This window comes from Rhamphochromis longiceps, linkage group LG7 (assembly GCF_057381845.1).
Source record: "Rhamphochromis longiceps isolate RC_006_pf linkage group LG7, R_longiceps_female_GT1.1, whole genome shotgun sequence".
NCBI classification, from domain to species: Eukaryota; Metazoa; Chordata; class Actinopteri; order Cichliformes; family Cichlidae; genus Rhamphochromis; species Rhamphochromis longiceps.
In genome coordinates this window covers 30,765,073-30,772,163 of record NC_140563.1, presented here as the reverse complement: position 1 = coordinate 30,772,163, position 7,091 = coordinate 30,765,073, and the positions used below count along the sequence as shown (strand labels likewise).

The 7,091-nt window shown below is 41.0% G+C and overlaps 1 long non-coding RNA gene across 1 annotated transcript; it reads right to left on the bottom strand.

Moving 5' to 3' along the window:
* Positions 1–375: 375 nt before the first annotated feature.
* Positions 376–6,586, bottom strand: LOC146665604 (uncharacterized). Its single transcript, XR_014912633.1, has 2 exons — positions 6,285–6,586; positions 376–482 (listed from the first exon to the last, which is right to left on the bottom strand). It is a non-coding gene; the product is annotated as an uncharacterized LOC146665604 (long non-coding RNA).
* Between the last annotated feature and the right edge of the window lie 505 nt (positions 6,587–7,091).

The window sequence follows — 7,091 nt, the reverse complement described above, 5'->3', positions numbered from 1 at the left end:
GGGGCCGATGGCACGATATGGCAGCCTCGCTTCTGTCAGTCTGCCCCAGGGCAGCTGTGGCTACAACTGTAGCTGCCTCCACCAGTGTGTGAATGTGAGAGTGAATGAATAGTGGCATTGTAAAGCGCTTTGGGTGCCTTGAAAAGCGCTATATCAATCCAATCCATTATTATTATTATTATTTTCTTGTAGACTCTACACTCTGCATTTGTTTTGTCAATAAGATTGAAATGGTTCCAGACTTTGCTACTTTTCTTGGTGTTACTCATTTTCTTTACTGTACCTTTCCAATGTGACGATGTTGTCTCTTGTTCCCGGCTGTCTTTCTTTCCCTCTCCCTCCTGCTCTTGTTGTGTGCTACGGCTGTTGCAAGTGTAACTACCGCCCTGCCCCCTCAGCTCAGCGCTGAGCAGAGGGGGGAGGGGCGCAAACGCAAGGCTCTGTTTGCCGTCTCTGCTCAGCGCAAACACAAGGGTGACTTGCTGCGTGAAGCGAAAAAAAAAGTGAAAGAGAGGGGAAGAAGAAAGAGAGAAAGAAAGAAAAAAAACCCACGGCTCCCAATAAGGAGCCGGCTCGCATCGTTCACTTCAAAGATCCGGCTCTAAGAGCCATTTCGTCCGCGACCAACCCATCACTACTCTGTAACTTGATGTTATTGTGTCCTCCGTTAAACTGAAGCATTTTTAAGCACATCAGCTATCTAATTACAGATCCACAGAAACACTGGTGGAAATAATGGTTTCATAAAACAATGATGTGATAATCTTTCTCAATCTGTTTAAATGATATGAAAGCTCACAGCAGAAGATTGGAAATGCGCTCCAAACTTGTTGTTTCTGAGATAAATCTAGATTATTCGTAAAAATAGACATGTTACACAAAGATTTAAATTTTTTTGGAAGTAGTTATGGTGATGTTTAGATATAATTTCACAGTTTTCTCCCTGGTTTCCAATTAACAATGAACAAAAATTAATGAACCCTTTTTCTGGGAATTTCACCAAAACATTGAGTTTGTTTTTAAGGTAACATCTTTTTCCTCTACACAACTAAATGCCCTGACTGACACCTGTTCCGCTTTAAAGTCAAGAAGGCCAGGGCCCTATTTCAGGAAGCCGGTTTAGAGCAAAATCTGAGTAAGTATACCCTGAGTTAACGAAAACTCTGGGTTTTCGGTTTCACAAAGCGAGTTTAGATTAATTCTGAGCGAGTTACTATGACAACACACTCCGTGAAGCTAACCTGCCCCCTAGCAGGTTTACTTCAACTAACCCTGACGTTCTCCGCCTCTTTGTCGGAAACCTGACTGTAGGAAGTGTCAGACATGGCGTGTCCCTTCCTTGAAGAGCCAGTAGATGTTGAAGCCCAAATTCTCCGCAGAGCTCTCCGCCGGGAGAGAGTGATTAGAGCGCGTTTGGACATTTTATCATTTCCTGATGATTTCCTGTGTGAACGTTACCGTTTTTCAGCACAATCTATAATTTATTTGAATAACATCCTCAGGCCTAATATTGCTCATGTGACACATCGCGGACATCCTCTCAGTCCTGTACATATTATTTGTATTGCACTTCGGTTTTTTGCAAACGGGAGCTTTCTGTATAATATTGGTGACGCTGAGCACGTTTCCAAGGCTACCGTCTGTCGGGCAGTCAGGAATGTTACAGTTGCACTGAAACGTCTCCTGTACTCGTTTGTGGTGTTCCCCGGTCATAGACCCACAAGATTTATCAAAGAGGGATGCCACAAAATTGCAGGTATCAGGATGAACAAAACTTAATTCATGATGTGGTGATACTTGAACTACTACTTAAATTTTACATTTATTCCCACGGTTCCCAGGCGTGATTGGCTGTATAGATGGCACTCACATTCCAATCATTGCTCCTTCAGTAAATGAAGGAGACTATGTGAACAGGAAGTCTTTCCACAGCATTAATGTGCAGGTACATAGTTCCCTGTAGCATTTCAAACTAACAAATTATTTCATTATAGTAATGGATGCTAATTTGTGTTCTCTGCACTGTGAAGATCATATGTGATGCTGCCAACATTATCACAAATGTGGAAGCCAACTGCTCAGCCTCTGTGAGTGGTGGTGGTGGAGGACCCCCACCTGTTTTTCAGGCCTCCGCTTTTTTTCTGTTGGCTATAACGGGTCACATTTGAGCATACAGAGTAAGCAAATATGTACTTGTAATGTGCTCAGATAATTTCAATAAGTGCTTACAGAGGGGAAATTAATGTAGCCTCTAACTGCAATTGATTTATATAGGACAAACAGACCAAGCACTATGGCTCATAATACAATTACACCTTACCTGTTTGGACTATATTTTTATATTTCATTTTTACTTGCTGCCAGGAACGTTTGGGGCCTGTTGGGTTGCACCTGCGCTCAAATCACATCACAAAATCAAATGTATGAAATAAAAAATAAAATAAAATATAATAAAATAACGTGTTAAATGGGTGGAAATCCCTAGATCAATGTTTAAATTAACACTCATGCATTGACTCTGTCGGCCATGTTTTGCCATGCATGCTCCCTTTCTTTTGCAGCTGAGGCTGTGTTACTTTTTTTCCGCAAAATTTGCATGTTATCGCCCACCCCCGTGACATCACGCTCCAAAGCCCTATACTGCCATCAGAATTTCGGTCTCAAGCGCTGTAAAATACATTGACCGCGCCTTCTTTCCCTCCGTCTCCATGGTGACTCGCTTAATCTGTGCTCCACTGATCAGGGCTTTATGTATCCTCGTGCGCCCGCGTAACTTGGGGTTAAAGCAACTCCGCGTTGATTGAACTAATTGTTATCAGCCTTTCTGAAACCGAATATTCCGAGTTGGACAGTTCGGGGTTACTCAACCCTGAGTATCGTTTTTCACTCTGAGTTTTCTAAACCGGCTTCCTGAAATAGGGCCCAGAAGCTTACTGACACCAGTTTAACTGTGGAGTTTTGCCATAATGAAGAACCAGACACGCTTTACGGTAAAACACATGCAGGTTTTTTGCACATCAAACGGGTGGCCCCTACAGGAGGATGATAACACTCTGAAATCATCGATATCTGGACAAAAACATCAAAGAAACTTTGAAGGATAACTTGAAATATCACTAACCAAATAACACACCTCCTAAAAGACCTCAATCTATTTACACACATATATGTTTTGCGCTTCACATAAAGAACGAAGAGGCTTTCAGCTTTATCTCATTTTGGTCATAACTTGTTTTCTTCACATTGTGTTACCAACAGTCAACAATCTGTGGGAGTAAACCTAAACCAAACTACAAACCTAGATTGGGTTGTTGGTGACCTGTTTGTATTACACATCTGTAGGTACAGTACCTATGAATCGTTAGGATAACACCAACTGAATGTCTCTCCATCACATTAATCCAGGGCCGTGCAGAGAGGTTTAAAGGGGCGGGTGCTCAAAGTTAAAAAGGGGCACATTGAACCAGGCTGAATAACAACAACACACATTCATCAAGAATCTAATATGGGAAGGGCAGGGCTGTGTTGATCTGAGACTGTAGACATTAAAAAGTTCATAGGAGAGATGGTAGCTGATTAAACAAGTGTCATGAGATAATAACAAAATGCAAAGATTGGTGACAGCACTTGGAACCATAAGGCAACAAAAAACTGTGAGAAATAATTTAGGCTCTGCCTGTGATTCACTCTTTGCTTCTCTTCTTCCTTCCATCCCATCATTTCATATATCACTCTCCACTTGCTATGTGAGAACAAGGCACAACTTGCTATTGCAATAAACTACAATCTAATTATCCACACCTAACAACTCTTGCACTTAATCTAAATGATGACAGAAAAATGTTATAGCACTGCCTTTAGTAGCCTCACACAGCTCCTACTGTTTCCTCCTCATGTCCTTACCAGGCATGTCTGGACAATGTTATATCATGAGTAATTTTTTTATTTTAATTCCATCTAAATAAAACACACACACACATGCACACACAGTGACATTTTAGACCTTCTTCAGAATACTGTATATACTATGGGCATCATGGTGCTGATCCAGAATCTTTTTTTTAAATTATTTATTACTAGAGCTACAATAATAAAGCAATGAGGAGGGGGAAGTAATAAATATGAAATAATGTCATTATGATGATTCCATTTGTTTCACTATCCACTCTGTGCAGGGGCAAAGCTTATTACATTTTTAAACTGTAGAGATACAATCATTTTACTGCTGTAAAATCCAAATTTTGTCTTATCTAGAATATAAATCTAATATAATCTGCTTCTTAATTTATGTTCTTTAAAATACAGCTTGTGTTTTAATATATTATAATTATAATAATTATTATGTGGACATGCATATTAGATCATTTTTTAGTGAAATATAATCCCTCCAGAAAGGCAGGAAAAGCCCGGAAACTTACTTTAAAACTAAATATGTTCCCTAAAACGGTGACAGATAGTGATGTGCGATACCACTGATTTCCTTTCCGATCCGATACCAAGTAATATTCAGGGTGGTATCGACGATACTGATCCGATACCGATACTTTGTACTAAAATGTATTTTATTTATTGTATCTCAAATTATAGCGTCATAATGATTACAGGGCATCAGATTACTTGTTCTTATCACTTAATAATGCAGAGTTCATCATATAGAAATAAAAAAACTGAAGTTGTGCCTATTTGAACACCTTGCCTGCCTGCAGCACTAAAGGACTCCGTGAGAGACGTCTGTCTCGCCCTAGCAGCACCTGTCCCTGTCCTTCTCTTCAGTTCGCCTCAACATACACTCCTCATATTCTGTGATATGATTTACTCTGAGGTGTTTGACAAGGTTAGTGATGTTGCCATATGTGTTATCATACATGCCAACCCTCCCGATTTTTCCGGGAGAATACCGAATTTCAGTGCCCTTCCCGAAAATCTCCCGGAGCCACCATTCTCCTGAATTTCTCCCGATTTTCCACCCGGACAACAAAATTGAAAAACCATATCGCAGAATTCATAGCGGGCCCAGCCAATTCCAGTTTCCAACAATGGCGGCAGCTACTTAGTTTTAATATCACTCTTATTTCTCTTTCTGGGTCGCAAAAAACTTTTAACATATTTTCAGGTGAGAATGTAGCTGTGTAAACTTCAAATATCTGAGCCAACTGACACATTGTTTTCAAACCCCCGCGGTCTTTCGCTACTCGGGTTAAACATGATATACAAGTCACTTTGATAACTTAAAAATGTTCTTGTTTGGCTTTTTCAGTGTTTTATTTGTTCGTGAGTAAATCGGTTTGGCTGAGATTAAAGTTATTAGATTAGATTAAATTAAACTTTATTAATCCCTCAGGAGGGTTCCTCCGGGGTTTTCACACAGCTGAAAAACATCAAACAGAAAATGATTAAACAGAAGTGTGAGACGGTCGAGAGTTTACGTCAGCGCCCAGTTGTATTCACCCTCCACCGAGGGGGCTCGTGATGTACAACCCGGCTTTCCTTAGACCGCGAAGGCCGGGTCCTCAGGTGGAAGCAGCCTCTGAATTTGGACACCCCCGCTGTTTCCGGGCCGGCCAATAATAACGGTGATTTAACGTATTTTAACCGATAAATAAACCCTGTAAAATGTATTTACTACACCCCCCCCCCCCCCCCCCAAACAGACCTTTTGAATGTCTCCCTAGTAGGCTACGGCCACAACACCTCACTCTTGGAGCACTTTTTTGCCACATGTATCGCAATCCACATCTCAGCTGTTTGTGGAGGTAAAATACGTCCGCACAATTACGCTCAGCCATTGTTGTGAGTGCGCACGCCAAGGCGCTGCGAGACATTTATACATCCGTATTTCGCACATGACTATGAAAGGCGGAAGAGGAAGTAGTTCCTTTGAATGTAGACAATCCGAATGTTATAGTTTCTTTCCACTGTGTTCCTGTTAATGATAAACTACAAATTTACTCTAAATTACTAAAATATCGATATTTTAATGTGAGAATCGATTCTAGAACATAAATGATTGGTATCGGAGGAATCGATATTTCAGGATCGATCTGCACATCACTAGTGACAGAGCTACAGACCCATGACAGCCTTACACAGGTAGCCAGCAGCTATGACCAGCACTACTTGTGCAGTTAATAAAAGGACAGGTAATGTTTGTCGCGCTGTTGCACACACAGCACGCTCGTTTGTTTCAGTTCGTCAGTTGCAACAAGACAGCTTACCAACGTGTACGTAATAAGCTAATACTCCTGGGTGCTACACACTACAGTGTACGCTGTACACCTACTTACTGGTTTTGTCGCATCAGTCTGTGTCTCTGAGTTAACTTGTGTTTCTCCTACAGCTCCGGACGGCTAAAAATGCGCGTGCTCTTTGTGAGCTCGTTCGCGGCTCGTAACCAGCGCGTTCTGCCGTCAAGGGCGATCATTGGTTAAATGTGATCATGTGACTGATGCAAGCCAGATCCTTTTATTTAGCAAAACTGTGATTAATAGTTAAATATTATTGTTGAGGGGCACAGACAGGACTCCGCACGCACACACACATTAAAAAAATAATAATAATAATTTTTTTTTTTTAAAAGTTGCCTCAACAAAAGGGCACTTTGGGAACCCACCAGGAAAGGGGCGGGTGCTCAAGCCCCTCTAGCCCCCCCCCCTCTACACGTGCCTGCATTAATCCCCATCTGAGGTTTTGTTATTCTGCCTCTTCACTTTCTTTTCCTTTTCTGATAATGAGGCTGTTTTTTGGGGTAGATTTGCCACATTAGCTCTGATTGTGAATTTATCCCTTACACCATGAGATAAAATAAACCAAACAACACAAACTCTAATTTTTGTGATTTTGTTGGCGTTCATGTAGGAAATCCGCTCTTTCACATGGGAAGGAAAATACTTCTAAAGGTGAATACTGCTGGACCTCACACCATGAAGTAGCAATGTTGTTAGTTTTCATTTATAATTGCATCTGCATATCTTTCCTTAGTTATCATCCTTAAAGTCCTTAAAGTTATCGTCTTGCATCTGAAGCCAAAATCTTGCGTAACAGTTACTTTTACTGAAAGAGGGGGAAAAGAGAAGACTTAAGGCTAGCTAAAA